A 17,381-nucleotide genomic window follows, 5' to 3' on the forward strand; every position below is an offset into this window, starting at 1 on the left:
TAAATGCTGCCTAATAAACGTGCTAAAATTCCTTACCCTGCTTACTGTTTGAGGGAACTGGATACTGTCCCAGCTTGCACTTGGCAAGCTGGCTGATCTCAGTGCAGAGATGGTGAGGTTGTATTTAAACACAGCACCTAGATCAGTATTCCTGTTTAAAAATGATTTCAAAACCTGTATGAGGAGTTAGAAAGATGCACAGCTGACCTCAAATAATGATTTGCAACATTACCCTTCATGGACAACTCCAACTAGAAATGTTGCAGGAGAAAAGCTGCTAAAAGTCTTGTGGTTAATATATCTGAAGAATCTGTACTGCACCTCGTCCTCAGAGCTTTTGGAGTGATGAGAAAATGAGCAAATCTTTTAGCTAATGGAATGTAGCAGAGCTTATAGTGTAAGCTATGACAGCTAAGTACAATTTAAGACTGCTCAGTTATGACTAATCATAGTCACAGTTACTCTGCTTGCAGCTGAGATCATAGTTATTTAATCTAAATACTTAAAGCTCTTTCACTTTTTCATCTTAAAAAAGATTCTCACATTTTCTAAAAGCAATTTTTCTTTGAAGGTTGTGTTAGGAAGAACACCATGCTCTATCCTCCTGAAGCTGAGAGGTTATTTTGTTGGAATCATACCTTGAAACATTAAACACTCTAGATCCTCAGCTGAACTGAATGCTTGTAATGCAGATGCAGATCCCAGTGCCTCACTGTGTGCTGCCACTGGTGACTGAGAGTCTGTACTGTATGTAATGTCTTCTGTTTTGGATCCTGCTGATTTTAGTCTTTTTCTGTCCTTGGCATTGATGTTTAACGCTCTCTTTACAATATAAGGACAATATCTTTCCCACGAGAAAAGTACCTTTTTGGCCAGACTATTCTTTCAACCTGTCACCTTTACAAATTGTTATTCAGATAAATTCTAGTACAAGTTTTAGTTGTAGAAGAAAAACACCTCTTTTTTAGTTGGATGATATACCTCTGACTACACCAACATCTCAGCTGAATTGGTCTGTTCTAACTGTGAATAAAAGCAGCAGTGAAGAATTATGAGCACTGTGTTTTATTTCACAAACTTAAAGAAAGAAAGAATGAAACACTAAATATTACGCTTAAAAGCTGCACAGGTTCTTGCCTACGGGTATGGGTTTTGAGAAAAAAACAACACCAAAAAACCCCCAAAATAGTATGAAGAAACTGAAATATCCTGAGAAAAAAATACATATAAAAATATCAAATCAGTGAAAGAAAAAGGGATGGTATGTCCAAAATGTCACTGAACAGATTCAAAATGTTGGGAAACAAAATTGTCAGATCTGCGAGAGCAATAAGAAAACTGTGATATGCCTCAATGACTACACAAGACAAGAATTATTGCTACATTTTCATCATGTGCTACATCATGCTCCTCTCTGAGATCGCAACTGATGACAGCCGACTGCTCTCATTAAACAATCAGGTCTGTGGTACATATGTCACCGTGGCAAATATATTACGAGCACCCAAAAAGTCATTTTATTTCCAGTGACTTTAATTATCTTTCTGCCGTTAATACCTCTCACAACTGTACATCCATCATGTCGGTGATTGCTTTGCAGAAGGTGGAGGAGTCTGACAAATATTCGTTCTGCGGTAACTCACAATTAAAGTGAGACTGATGAAATCCTGGCACGGTGGATTTTTAATGAAGCAGCTTTCACTCTTGTTTTGTAGCATGTGAATCTTGCATGTTAACATCAGGAGTTGATGATCAATTTTCGAGCAAATGAGATCCCAGGAGGCTCCTACGTGATGTTATCTTCACGCTTATTTCCATACATAACAGACAGGTACAAAATTAAAAGACAGGGTGGGGGAGATAAAAGGAGGGTTTACCAGACACTGCAGAGTAAAAAACAAATCTACACATGTTATTAGCAAGCATCTGAAACCAGTATACCTAAAGGGGGTGGCTGTAGCTCAGGCGGTAGAGCAGGTCATCTACTGATCGGAAGATTGGTGGTTCGATTCCTGGCTTCCACTAGTCTGCATGCCAAATATCCTTGGGCGAGATATTAACCCCAAATTGCTCTCTGACTCTTTCCAAGTAAGAATGTATGTACTTAGAGCAATGTGCTTGTGTGAATGGGTGAATGCACAAGTTGTGTAAAGCGCTTTGAGTGCTCAGAAGAGTAGAAAAGCGCTATATAAGAACCAGTCCATTTACCATTAAAGTTTAAATACCAAATCCTTTTTTGGACAAGGCTCTGAACTTGTTTATAGCTATAAAATTGCATATTAAGATATGGTTTCTAAGGGCACTGACTCATTGTTTTAACCATTCAGGAAATGGTTAAAACAATGTGTTATTTTCTGTTGCCCAGAACTTGCTGTCTGATTCGTATAAATTGATTTGTACAGGCGTCTTCGGAAGAAGAAAAGTGGGTTATGAAAATTCTGGTTCCCACACTGAGATGGTTGACGATTCAGTCCATTGTTTGATGGATTCCTTCATCAATTTGCCCGATTTTGTGAGTGTATTTTGCTAATTGGGTGCACGCACATACTATATATTACCATTATATATCATTGTATTATACTATTATCCAAACAGTGCAGTATTTGCAAATAATACTGATAATAGCTGTTGAAATTAACTTTGTATAAACAATAAATTATTAGGATGTTTTTAGTGGGGTGTCTATGAATAATACTAAAATAATCATAATCTCTGGGTTTTCATCAGACTGAAAAAATATTTTTACATTTTAATGATTTTCCATTATTGTCACAGTTATTTGGAGAGCAATCAGAAAAATAATGACTAGTTCCATCCTGATCTTTATATTCCTCTTTATTTAAAAATATTACGATTAGAGCTGGACTCTAAAGCTAAATATTGTTTGATGCAAAAAGCAAACAAAGCATAAAAATGTCATGTTTTCCATGTTTGTAACCCTCTACACATGCAAACTATAAATACACGAATGTGCAGTCACATCAAAAATAGCTCCTATATATGGTTTTGTTGAAATGATCATTTTGATATACGTTTAATTCCATAATTGCCACATCATGACTGTAAGTGCTGAAAATTCAGTGAAATTGTAGCATTAATCGGGATGGTACGTCTCAGTTATTGCATTTGTAAAGGAGGTCATGTTTGGCTGTTAAAAGGAACAGGAAAAGGAACAAAAACTAACAGACTATTTATTTATTTATTATTTTTTAGAGATGGAGCATGGACTGATAAAGGTTTTAGTGTTTGTACCGTCACCAATGTAGTGCCGCTAAGAGATGAAGTTGTGTGTTTCTGGAGTGTGTGCCAGATTTTCCCAAACGATGCACCATCCTTGGATCAAGCCAGATTAAGAGCATCAATTTTCCTAATTCTGGATTTTATGAATTGGGAACTCCAGTTTGAGAAAGCACAATCCCTCTTCTAACTTTTGTTTTCTATGGGGTACTAAACTATGCAAAAAATGCATATTCTTCTAGAAATGGGAGGGGTGGGGTCAGGGTTTCTAGGAGTTGGACTAACTGTGCAGTATAGACGGGTATAGGTGCCATGTCATGCTGCCTGTAGTGACAAAGATACTAACAAAAGCAAAAGTAGAGAAACTCAGTCAGGATAAGGAAAGAGCAATGGTGTTTGGCCCCCACCTGAAAAATTATTCCTATTTTGGGAGAAGCACAAAATAGGGTGATATTGTTGTCACCAGTTTCTTTTGCACCAAAGCAGGTGAAAACGATAAACAGTTTCCAAACTGGGTAGATTGATATCCTTGAAGTTTGTCTGACATTGTGTTATTACACTGCGATGATTGAATGTTCCCTAATGTTGTTCTGCAGTGTATACCCTGATATTTATGTTGGTTTCAATGGCATTTGCATTCACTTTCATATCACAGAAAGAAAAATTGACTATTTGCACTGGTGGAGAACTCTCTCCCTCTCTGTCTGGAGTAGTTGTCAATTATATTGCTTTCCAACCACTGATAAACCTTTTATTTTTCTTATTCAAAGGACAAAGTCACCGAGGCCTCACAAAATGTGACAACTCTAGGATTTCTGTCTTAATTACAAGAATTTTGCACATATATCAGATTGGATGAAATGTTTGGCTGATCACTGAAGGGCAGATCATTGTGAGTCTGGTGTTATTTTTCAGCAGCGACTACACGGTGACTTGGGGATTGTGTTCATTTCCATCCTTACATCTGGAGCCTGTCGCCGCCTGTTGCATGGCTAATGCTGAGAGACAGACAATTACTTGCACTCACATTTACACAGTTAACCTAACCACACTAAATGCATGTCTTTGGACTGTGGGAGGACTGGGACAGAACCCATGCAGACATGGGGAGAACATACAAACTTCACTAGCCAGGTGTTGGACCATCCGGATCTTCTTGCTGTGGGACACCAGTGCTAAGCACCATGTCACCATGATGCTCAAATCCAGTGATCCATCTACTAAATCAACTGCACTTTGAAATTTGGTAACCATTATCTTCGTAACACCTGGCAGGTCAAAGAACTAGTAAGACACTGGGTCTGGGATTAACTTTGTATTTTAAGCATACCCAGTTTCAGAATCTCGAAGCCACACAAACACCCACCCAGGACAAACAATCATTCACGCTCACACTCATGCCTACAGCCAATGTAGAATTTAACCTAATATGCATGGCTTTGAAGTGTGACAGGAAGCAGCTGGACAGAACTCATACATGAAGACCTGGACCAACATTATTATGATGATGTAGGAACAGCACCAACACGGGGATATCAGATCACACAAGGAAGAAAGCAAAAACTGTGAAGCCACACCATCATGACACCCAACTAGAGGATGTTTTCTTTCAAATCAAGTCTCCTACATGCTTTCTGACTTTACATTTATTGCCTTTCTGCAAGATTTCCCTTTGGGCACTCCAAATAGGTTAAAAAACAAAACAAAACATCCAATGACACTTTAAGCCGAATGATGAACCGACAAAGGAAAGCTGTTAGTCTGCAAACTAAACGCTAACAGAGAAGTGAGCTCTGCAAAATGCTGTAATAAACAATCCCATTCTGAGCAACACAGGAGTGAGATTTCTCATTTTTAAGGTGTAATTCAATATGGCACGCCAGAATTATCCCTATCCAATCCCATTCAGCCTGTAAATTACATCATTCCCTTCTGCTTGTGTTGTGGATACATTTTCATCTTATTCTCTGTGTTGTTTATTGAGAACAGCTTAAAGATTATTGAAATGTTAGCTGAAGCAGTTACGTCTTTTTCTGAACAGTTTGATACATTCACGCACATACATCGACTGTGACAGGTGCAAGCATGCACTGTGGCCTTCACGACTGATATGTGCATATAAACGTGTGTTTAGATGTTTATATGTGTATAAGCACACATACTCTTATGCACAACACTCAGAAATACATAACACTGATATACTGAAAAAGTCTCATTGCTGTTCTTCTTTTAAAAAAATTATGCTCACCTTGTCACACTCAACAAAGTAGGATATTCAGAGGAGGCTATCTCTGCTAAATACACCACCTTTAAATGCAAAATTGCTGGTGGACATACAGAAAAACACAAGATGTTTAGAATCTGGCGGTAGTAGAAGTATGGTTTTGATTTGATACAGCTGCAGCGTGACACTGAGGTTCACATGAAAGTCTATTAACTTATTAATGAAAGCATAACACTTGCTCTTGCTCTTATCAAATGGCAAAAGACAGCTGTAAATGAGAAATTCTACCTTATGAATTAATTCATGAAATGAGTGACTCTAGGCATCAAAATATTAATAGATTTTGCTGTTTGCTCATAGTCACTTTGAAGGCTTGGCGTAGTGTTTTTCATTTATCTGACAGAATGTGTTGTGGCCACCTTCTTGTTCAGAGATGCTCACCATGCCTGTACTGGTCCAGTCATGTCCTTTTTCTCCTAGGGGTGGGTTGATATGATGCCCGACTGAGTCCTGTAGTCTGTTTACAGCAGACTGTGTCAGTGGTGCTGTTGTAATTGATGATTAGGTTCATTTGAAACTTTAATGAATTAGAAAGAGCTTAATTTAAAAAAAATTTTTATGAAAATTCTGCAAGCATGAGTAAATCATCACCAACAACAAACAAGGCAAACTAGCTGAAACAAGTAAATTGCAAAGGGATGATAGATGACAGCTATTTAATAGTGCGTGATGCTGAGAATAAGATTTAGCATAGGTCTTGGCAACACAGACTAAAAATCATGTCCATATATATTTTTCGGGTGTGCATGTTTAAGCGGTGCCGGAGACAGTAGTCAGGTAAATAAATGCTTATTTTGTCATTTAAATAAGTGATTGCATGTCAATTGTGACTAAACCTATGAATGATCCCATGTTCAAAGTGAAACCACATTCTGCACAGGCATGCAGAAGATAGCATGTAAAAACGAAAACCGCCAGCCAGCTAATAACTAACTAATCCGTGACATCTTTACAATGACAAAACAGAGGAGAGTCATTCATCTGCTGTCGCCCCGATTGGTAAGTTGGTCTTACTGTGTGACTTCAGTGTTGTAATGGGTTGCGTCAGAATCACAACACAAATACTACACAAAAGAGACCAGCAACTTATTACCTGTGAGGCAGAACAATTTCTTTTGTAATGTGGCTCCTTTTTCCTCCCACAAATCAACAAACTTTGTCAACTGTTGCCACACAAGCAGCTGTAGCACTACTTCAACGCATGGCTCAAAAGTTGGAGATATTAATAGCTGGACCCAAGCTGTGTTTTCCTCCAGTGCTGCACAAGAACTGTGAAGTGTAGAGAAAAAGTCGGGGCTGGCACAGCTTTATTTCTCTGCTATGCAACATCAAGTTATATCAATACAAACAATGTTATCCAAGTCTGTATTTCTTAAGGAAAATATATTGGTATACATTAAAAACTCTATATATTCTACAGCCCTTTGTCAACCTTGTATGTGTCAATTAAAAAACAAACACAAAAAGGAATAAATATTTATGTCTTTGTAGCGAACACTGTTGGGAGAAGCCTTAGAGACAACAAAGTGTCTCATTTTTACTCTCAGGCGATGCAGAGCCTCGGTCTGGGTAACAAACCACACCAACAACAGAGCGTATCTGCTGCTCATTCCTCTCTGCTCTCACTGAACATAGATGCCTGCGGCGGGAGAGCAAGACATTGCCCTGATAGGTCAGTACCGGTGACCCAGAGGTTATGTCCATCTTTTGTATACAGTCCATGGGGAAAAAGCCACCCATCACCCAGCAGTAATTTATGGCCACAAAACACTTCATGACCTGGAAGCTGTTAGAAAAAAAACAGCATTTAGTTCTAATTTTGCTCAGTACTCATAAATACCAATTACTGGAGCTTACACTCACAAATGGAGAAGCTGATGTCATAGTGTGCATAAACATCTCTTTCTTAGCCAAACAGGTCGGCAGTACAAAGCTGAACCATTTTCCTAAAAGCTCTTCACTCGTTACGCACACGCACACACTCATTAGCCGTGATAGAGTGCCATGTAGTAATGAGTGGCTCCTGGTTGCGTGATAGAGCTCAAGTGTCTTCAGAGGCAGTGAGGTCAGCCGACTGCCGCTTCGATGCCACAGCAGTTTAATTAGAGCATTCTATAATGGAGCCCTATCTGGAAAAGGCCTTAATGAGCACCTAGTCTTTCTATGTGTCCTTAATTTGTTCCACATAACTGAGGCCATGAATAATCTCAAACTGTGAACGATTATCTAAGGCCAGTGGGGGTTGGGTGAGGAGGTGAGGAGGGGATTATGGGTGAAATGTGTTTTTGGGAGTGCTTTTAGCTTTGCTCAGCCACCATAGAGCTGAGAGCTAGGCGGTGGGGTGCAGCTTTGAGGTGTGGACAATGCAGTTTCTGCCAGCCATGGCATGGACTTTACATTCCCCAAACACACGCACACAAGCTTAAGGATGGTGGTTGCCATGGCAACTGGGCAAAAATAGTAGAAGAGGGACGACTCGGGGCACACATGCTCATCAACACGCAAACCCTCTCAGAAGCCGAGTGATTTTTGCAATCTTTCAACACGTTTGTCTCCTCCCTTCCTGACATGCTTCCATCCCTCCCTCGAGCTCTCTTTCTTCCCCTTCCGCTTGCTCTGCTCTCGTTTTTTCCCCCACACCTTGTCATAGTGAATACTGTATGTGTGTCAGACAGTGTAATCCACTGACAGCCAGATTGATAGCTAAGTGTGGTGTGTTTGTATGGCTTCATTCCAGCAGCAGAGGTTTGGATGCAGCTACCTGTGTTCATCCATCATCCTCCTCTCTGCCCCGCAGACTGGATTTTTCTCTGCTGTGCTTCTCTGCTCACACACACACACACACACACACACACACACACACACACACACACACACACACACACACACACACACTAATGCTTTTGTCCCTATGTATTGCACACATACTGTTCAGTGTATAAAAACTCACTCTTGTGGATGCACACACTTACTTTCACATACATGCATCAGCAGCCATGTGTTCTCGCTGACACAAGCACACTCATTCATTCATACATACAAGACAAACTTCACAAACACACACACACACACACACACACACACACACACACACACACACACACACACACACACACACACACACACACTTTTGTTAGGCTTTCCTTTTCCAAGCTCTCTTATGCTCTGTTTTCACACACTGTATCCACTTTTTATTCCAACTCCACCAGCCCTCTTCATTCCTCAGCACCCTTCACCCTCTTTACCCCCTTCCTGCTGCATTCGCAGCTCTGCCTGGCTCCCTTCCATTCACGCACCACTCCTTATACATATTTGACTTGTAAATTGAAGCTCTATTTGTGTCATGCCCAAGAGGTGCTGTCAATTAGTCTAAACACCGTGACGCTTCTCGTGAGGAGAGAGTGAGCGAAAAGAGAGAGAGAGAGAGAGCAATGAAGGCAGGGAGAGAGCGACAGTATGAGGAGGACCAGAGAAAAGGAAAAGAGATGGTGATAGGAAGTGAAGTAAATTCGGGAGGAAAAGAAGGTGGCAAGTAGGAGGTTTGTACTTGGTGATCCAAACACAGAGGGTCCCCACGGTGTTAGAGCAGATCCCAGATCAGTGCGAATGTCATCAGACAAAAGTCCCACTCCAACCTGCTGAACACCTTGACAATAAGCGCTGATAAGACGATCACCCACAGAGAGCTGTTGAATGCTGGGAGTGTTGGGACTCATGCTGGAGGATCTGCATGTGCTGACATGCCCTGTGCTAGAGCACAGGGTGGGCAACTCCAGGCCTCGAGGGCCGGTGTCCCTGCAGGTTTTAGATGTGTCCTTGAACCAACACAGCTGATTTAAATGGCTAAATTAGCTCCTCACCATGTCCTGAAGTTCTCCAGAGGCCTGGTAACGAACTAATCATGTGATTCAGGTTTGCTGACCCAAGGTGAGATCTAAAAGCTGCAGGACACCGGCCCTCGGGGCCTGGAATTGCCCACCCCTGGTCTAGCATGTGTTAGACAGCCCTGCTTGGCATAATGTACACTGACACAAAGATGTAAACAATTACTCACAGCACAGAACACACACACACGTAATTTGAATGAATTTAATTGGCATTTTTGCAAACAAAACCTCTGTGTTAAAAGTAGTCAGTGCTATTCTATTATTTTATAGAACTACATAGATCTATGGGAAAGGCTACGGTGTAGCTATATACCCTAATGCTGTATCCTGCGCCTGGTGTGCGCACCTTCACAGAAATGTAACTACGTCTTGCAGTGATACAGAGCTCAGCTGTGATAGGTTTTTCTCATTTCCATATCCCTCACAATATGAGCATAGACAGAGCTGGTTCTGAAATCTTTTTTCCTCTCTGTATTACCATAAAAGTAACTGTTGTGAGCTCCAAGTCCAACAAATAACAGCTTAATTTCACCTGTGATGACAGAACAATCCAGAAACAGCAGCAGGGATTCAGTGCAGTATGCTTTCTGCCTCTGCAGTGGTTACACTGATGGCCAGATATGGCCACAGTAAGTTTTTGGCTTGTACACTTAGTTCCATAACTTAAGGTCCTGGGTTTGATTCCACCAGCTGGCTGGGGCCTTTCTATGTGGAGTTTGCATCTTCCCCCTGTACTCTGGTTTCTGCAAGACATGCAGTTAGTGGGGCTAGGTTAGTTGGTGATTCAAAATTGGCCTTAGATGTGAATGTGACTGTCTGTCTGTCTGAAAATAGATGGATGGAAGGATATCATTTTTATAATTTTAATTCATACCCCACCACAGGTAATCAGACAATTCTAATGTAGACTTTTATGTTTACTTCAAGGTGTTTAACAAAAAAGGATAAACTATTAAGGAGTTGTAGCCAGTTTCATAGATCAAACTGTTTCAAAGGTACTGAGACAATTGACTGATGGGGAGGATTGCAGGCAGCCAAAGCTAATTCTTTTTATTTCTTGACAAGTCAGGCTGATAAAAGTTGTGAGCTGAGTCCAAGTGTTGAACTCGCATTTGGTGCCTGGTGACCAGAACATGGGGTCCACAGGGATATTAATGCACTTGCTTAAAAATCAAAATAAACTGTTTAGTGAGTCAGGAAAAACTTTACGAGTGTCCAAATCAACAATCTGGTTCATTATTTAAAATAAGGAATGGACTGGCCAGCTCAGCGGGACCAAGTGACCTGAAAAACCACAGAAGACAATCAAACTGGATGATTGCAATTTTTTTTCATTGCTAAGAAAATCACTGCACAACATCTAAACATGCCCAGAACCATCTTGATGAGGTAGGCATACTAGTGTCAAAGTCTACAATGAAAAAAAAAGCCTTCATGAATGGAAAATCAGAGGATTTACAACTAGGTGCAAACCACTCAAGAACAGGAAGAGCACATTAGATCTTGCCAGAAGACATTCAAAAGACTCTGTGCAGTTCTGAAAAAAGATATTCTTATACCACAACGTTATGCATGGGCATGTATGGCTGCCAACATAATTAAATCCTAATGTTTATTGATGATGTGACAGCTGATAGAAGTAGCAGGATGAATTCTGAGTGATGCCGGGCTGCCCTTTGTGCTCAGATTCAGGCAAAATGCTGAAAAACTGATTGCACAGATAGATAATTACCCATGCCATACTGTGGAAGTAACACAAGAGCTTCTCAAACATACTGGATATTCTTCAATGGCTAACTCAGTCAATTGATTACTAGAGTCATCAGTCAGTCACTGACTGCAAAGGACTTCCATTCAAGTTTAAAAAGCAAAGCTGTAATTCCTGAACAGCTAATGTGACGGAGTTTTCTTTAAACCCCTTGAATTAAGTCTAAAAACATATCTGCACTTTAAACACATCTTGTTTAATTTAAAATATTCACTGTTGTAATTCACAAAAAATGAGTCATGTTCATCACGTGTGGCTGCTCTGCTCCGTGTCTGCCTTTCTCTCCTTGATACAGAGGATGGGGAGCAGAGGACACACACACACACACACACACACACACACACACACACACACACACACACACACACACACACACACACACACACACACACACTGTGAAACAGAGAGTCAAAAAACAGCAGAAGACACATCTCATTGAGCTTAAATGAAACAAGTACACATAGCAAACTAAACTGAAGCTAATAAATGGCACTAATGTCAGATAAACCTGATTAACAGCTCAGACATTGTTGATCAGTCACCTTCATGTTTTATGCCAGTTATCCAACCATAAGATATCTGGTTGACTCAGCAGTATGTACCATAAATACTTAATTGCAAGGTGTTGGAGGTTGCTGTCAAGGGTACAAGTGTCCTGAAAAGACTTTTTTCATGGCAGCAGTCTTAACCTTAAAAATAGATAGTTCACAGGAAAGAACTAACAGAAAATGTATTAAGAGCCGCGGGGCGTCTGGAAAAGCACAGGTCTAAGTAACAGCATTAGTGATGGCTCTGTTCCAATCACATATCCCAGTAAGCCCTGAAAAAGAGCAAGCGTGCACAGTGCCAAGGCCAGAACACTCACACACCTTGTAACGACGCTAATTGTAAGTATGAACTGTACAACTTTACCTGCTGTGACATTTCAGATTGTCTGCTGTGGAAGGTGTCTGTGGCAACTAGTCCAGTGAAAGATACTTCCTTTTGCTTTCACCCTGTGATTAGTGCTGGAGTTGTAGATACTTTAAATGATTGTTTCCCCGCATAGGCTAGTTTGCTAATGTCCATATTCTGTATTTAAGCATTTAGAACCAGCTTTCCATCCAATAGTAACCGAAACATAACTAGTTTGCTGAAGTACTGGAGGTAAGCCGGGCTGGAGGTAACACTACAAGGTTATTGTTCGATAGGTTTGTGTTTATTTATTAATTAATGCATTTGTATGTATGGGGGTTAGGGATAGTAGTAGGATAGATGGGATTGTGTCCGTATTGAAGACATTTAATGTTGCTTCTTTTTTTATTGTTTGGGGACAAATGTGTTATTTTGTTGTGTTAAGTGAGAATAAACCTTTAGTGGAGGCAATGAGCACTTTTCAAAAATTCTGCACCTGTGTTTTCACTGAGTTGTTGACGATTAAACCTTTTCTGGGCTTTGCTTTTAAAAAAAAATCGTGTTTTTCATGGGTATACCTACTAATAATTTTTTTTTTTTTTTAAAACAACACACAGTAAGCTTTATTTCTGAGTATGTGTTGCTACAAAATACAGCAAAAGAACCAGACGGATTTACTTTTAGCCTTCACGTGTAGCTTAGCTTAGACTGCATGAAAGAACAAAGGTGGTTATAACAAATACGGACTATATAACACATATTTCCCCGATATGCTAGATTTCATGTCATGTTTGTACATTTAAATAAACTGCTAATAAAAATATATAGAGACAAAGGATGCCTCAAGACAACAGTCAGATGAATATCTTTTCTTGGTTTTAATAGCAGCTGAAACTTGTGAGGCTTGCACGTGGTCAGATGCCTTTATTAGAGGTTCATTTCTGTTGATGATTGATTTGTTATGTATAATCAGTGAATTACTTGTTTACTCTCTGGCAACTGTCCTTGGCTCGGTGTTGTGTTTGTTGCATTTCAAATCGCTAAATGTTATAACACAGTTAAAGAGGGATTCTGTTTCGTTGTCATTTCACATGCTGTTGCATATTGACACGGGACCGAGTGGTCTGTACTGAAACTGGACAGGTGCAGAAACCCAGACAGAGACAGCAGGTGGTTTAACAATATTTTATTGGTTAGGCTTAAACTTTGGTAACGTGTCGAGGAGAAAAGCAAATAAAACGTAGAGCTTGACGTGGCGTGGCCTGGGTAACGAGGCTAAGGAGTATGCAGGACTAGAGAGAGGGAACGGGGCCTGAGATGCAGACTGGAGCTGGGCAGGAAACAGTCACACTGAAGAGAGAAAACAACGGAGTTAGGGAGTTAGTGGAGGTAGCCCTTAAGTGGAAAGTAATTTGTATAGCAATTCTTATTTGCAGGAGGAGGAACAGAGTGTTAAGAGGGGGGAGACAAGAATCCGGGCGAGCTGAGTGGCGTGGAAAGGCTGACCTGAGATCCGGAGGTTTCAGATGGAGGTTGATGGCAGGAGGGCAGGCAGGTGAGGCACAAAGGGATTTCGACAATCCTTAGTCCGCGTGTAAAGCGTGAGCCAAAGGTTTGAGCCAAGGTGAATCCAGAAACTGCAGCACAAGAAAGTTTCGTTAACAAGGTAAATCACATAGAGAACTTGAAACATGCCGGTTACCAACATAGGTTGATGATGAACTGGCGGTGAATGAACGTCAGCGTGAAGCTTAAATCACTCTGGCATGATTACTTGCAATTGGATCCAGGTGTGCAGGAGCTGGAGGAGGTGGCCCTGCCCAGGGACGTGTCCCAGGTAGGTTCAGGAGCCTTGTGGAAATTCCAGCCATCCACCGCGGACCATGAGACATAGATCAGCAAACAGGAAGCATCTGCTGATAATACTACCCTGCCGATTGGGCTCTAGTAATAATGAATGAACTGTGATATCCAAAACAGAAATTTCCTACTGTCTATTGTTACGAAATCAGTTTCACCCCGGTTCTGTTTATTCCTCGGGCATCCAGAGACGGCACCGGACTCGGCAGTCATTTTCACAAAAACCTTTATTCATCTTCAGTTGGTGTGGGTGCGTCGTAACAGTCAAAGCACTGTGTGTGTGTCTCTGTGTATGTGACTTCCTGCTGGTCATAAAAGTAATCTCCTCACTCAATCTACACCAAATTCCTTTAGACAACATACAAAACACAGTTAACATATTACAAACACTGAGACCCCCACTCTGCATCCACTGGGCAATTGGCCTCTTGTTGTCTTACATTTAGAGATAAGGTGAAGAGTCTCCTGCAAACCTACTTCTAAGTTATAACAATTCTGACCGTTTATTAGATTCAGGTTAAAGCATCAGCATCAGCAACCCCCAACTGTGGCTTCCTGTCTCCTTTTATGACAGCAGACCCCCAGTGTCATTAAATTTCTTTCCCTCTAAACAATCACACTCTCAGGCTACAGCTAAGCCAAACTGAAACACAGACAAATCCTTCTTTATTCCTCTGATCTAAACAAATTTAACACATCATATTATAATAACTATTGTCTTGTACTCACACTATCAATAACTACTAACAATGCTGATTCATAATAAATATCAATTATTATTATTTTTATTATTATTAAATCTCACAGTACTTCCAGTACTGATTTTTTTCTTTAGTGGTTGGCAAATAAACAAATATTTGTTTTGGTTGAAACTCCGAAGCCCCCAAAACATCATAAGTCCCAGAAAAGAAACAGCTTGTTTGGCAAATCTGTGTTCCCCTTAGCTCAGCTGACACCCCCACAAACACATATGGTAGGGCAATCGCAGCTGATGTTACCTTTGCTCAAAGAAAGACTTTTCTTTTTGAACAAACTGTTATGCTGAGGTCCAGAAACAAGCACACAAGAGGAAAAATACAAAAGGCACAGTGAGGCTCCCTGATGCCACTGGCAGCTGAAACACTACAGCATGCCTTTTATGTTTATTTCCCAAGTAAAGCCAGCTCTGCATCAGTATTTTAGGGTTGTAGTCTTTGAACCAAAACTCAGCATTCAGGCCGCAGGTGTCCGTGGACTTGCCTGTCAAGTGTCTGCGTCCTAAACCAAGGACAGAACAGGAGGATTACCTCACCTGTACGCTTGTCTTTGGGGACTTCAGACAACGTCTGTTCCTGCAGGAGCCCCTCCTCTGTCATAAATACCGCCTCGGGGTGCATGATCACACACCCGATTAAACACACAAACAAACACACAGGCATCTCACAGCTCATTTAAACTTTTACTCTAGAGAGTGGCAAATAAACAAATTGAATCTGAGGCTGCACCGCACCCATGTGTGCGACCGGCGAGACAGACTCAAGTGCAACGCTGTAAACCTGCTTGGCAGTGAGGGTGGCTGCCGAGACGGCGTTGTTGTTGATTGTCAAGCCACCCAGTGATGTCATATTTCTTGTGAAAGCTGCTCTAGTGTATTTACAGCTGAGCTATCTGCCTGTGGGGAAATGATGCTGCTGCTTTGTTTTGGCTTTTTGCTGCTTTTTTGTGTGTTTTGGATTGGGTGAATGTGGAGCAGAGCTCTCCCTGTAGGAGGAGCAAGAAAGCTGTCAGATTTAGCAGGGGAATATTTGAGATGTCTTATCGTTGTGTGATCCCTGCATGTGTGCACATCATATTTTATAGATTGGTGAGTAAACGGGAAAAGCGGCCAAAAAAGGCACAACTCACAGTTGGATTGAAGATTGGATGATGACATCGGGAGGAAACACCACACAAAATGGAGCAGAGACGTCTTGTTCTTCTTTCCTTCCTTACCTTTACTAACCTCTGCTCCAGATTTACAAACAGAGCCTTTGATTTGATACCGCGTCTCTCTGCACGAGCTGATTCAATCCCTGCAGAGGCAGTGGCGCATAGACTCTTGACTCACTGTTTTTAACTTGATTACTGTGAAAGCTTTTTTCGTGCTCGGAGGATGGGGGAAGAATAAAACACATACAAAACCAGCACAGTACTCACATTTTGTCACAGCAAGATCTCATAGAGCTAACTGGTTTTAGAGAGTGTCTGTCATGTTCTCTAATTGGCTATGGTGACATTTTGACTAGAAGGGAACTTTTGACTTTTAATTCCAAGAAAATTTCCACCCTGAGGTTGAAATTAGCAGCTGTGAAAGCCAGTCTGTGGTCATATGCATTTACATTCACATGCATGCTCGAGCCTCATTTATAAATAATAGCACTAGCATGGTTTCTGCATTAATCCTCATTCAACTTTAAGCTAAGATTTATCTTGGACCTGAAGAGTCCTTTTCTGTGTGCCAGCACAGCACAAAATCGCTCTTACTAACTTGATCGTGAAATATTAATGCTGTGTGTGTATCTTGATTAAGGGGGAGTGCAGATTTTCTCCTGCAGAGGGTGAATGATGGACAGTTTTGGATTAGTGCCACTTTTGGCTGTTAAATGCAGACTGTATATAAAAGTTAGAGACAGCCACTGTGACACCCGTGGGATTCCACTGATGTAGAAGTCCTGAGTTTGCCCTTTTAGTATTTCTGAAACCAGACACAATGAATGAAGGGCGGATTTAACAAAGCGCCCTAATTGCAGCACGGTGGTTAGCACTGTTGCCGCACAGTAAGAAGGTCCTGAGTTCAATTCCAGGCTGGGGTCTTTCTGTGTGGAGTTTGCATGTTGTTTGCGTGGGTCCTCCACAGGTAGTCTGGCTTCCTCTCACAGTCCAAAGACATGCAGTTAGTGGGGATAGCTTAATTGATCAAATTGCCCATAGGTGTGAATGGTTGTCTTTGTCTATGTGTTAGCCCTGCGACAGCCTGGCGACCTGTCCAGGGTGTACCCTGCCTTTCACCTTATGACAGCTGGGATAGGCCCCTGCGGTCCTGAAAAGGATAAGCGGAAGTAAATGGTTGGGTGGTTTTGGCCCTAATTACACTATGCACACCAATACAGGAGAGACCTGCCGACCACAAAGTAGCCATCATATAAGCCGCTCAGAATAATTAAAGGAACACTTTAACCAGAGAATAGCATCAATATAATTAAACTTCTGGGATATTAATCTGCTCCGATCAATTTCAGGTAGGTTGGTGTTAATGAAATTAAGAATAGCTGCACTAGAGCAGGATGGGTTTTTCTAGTTTTGCATTTGATCAGGGTCACTGTCACTAATGGTAGCATGGTAGTCCAACTCCTCCAGGATGTGTTTATTAATGGTCAGAAATAGTTAACACAGATTCATTGTTCTAAATAAAATATATGATTACAAAGTAGTC

At 41.0% G+C, this 17,381-nt stretch overlaps 1 long non-coding RNA gene across 1 annotated transcript; it reads right to left on the bottom strand.

The window, feature by feature from the left end:
- Positions 1-13,241: 13,241 nt before the first annotated feature.
- Positions 13,242-13,814, bottom strand: LOC309703891. The gene is made up of 2 exons (XR_014276071.1): positions 13,577-13,814; positions 13,242-13,420 (listed from the first exon to the last, which is right to left on the bottom strand). It is a non-coding gene; the product is annotated as an uncharacterized lncRNA (long non-coding RNA).
- Positions 13,815-17,381: the final 3,567 nt, after the last annotated feature.

This window comes from Aulonocara stuartgranti (genome assembly GCF_965226115.1).
Source record: "Aulonocara stuartgranti genome assembly, chromosome: 3".
NCBI lineage: Eukaryota > Metazoa > Chordata > Actinopteri > Cichliformes > Cichlidae > Aulonocara > Aulonocara stuartgranti.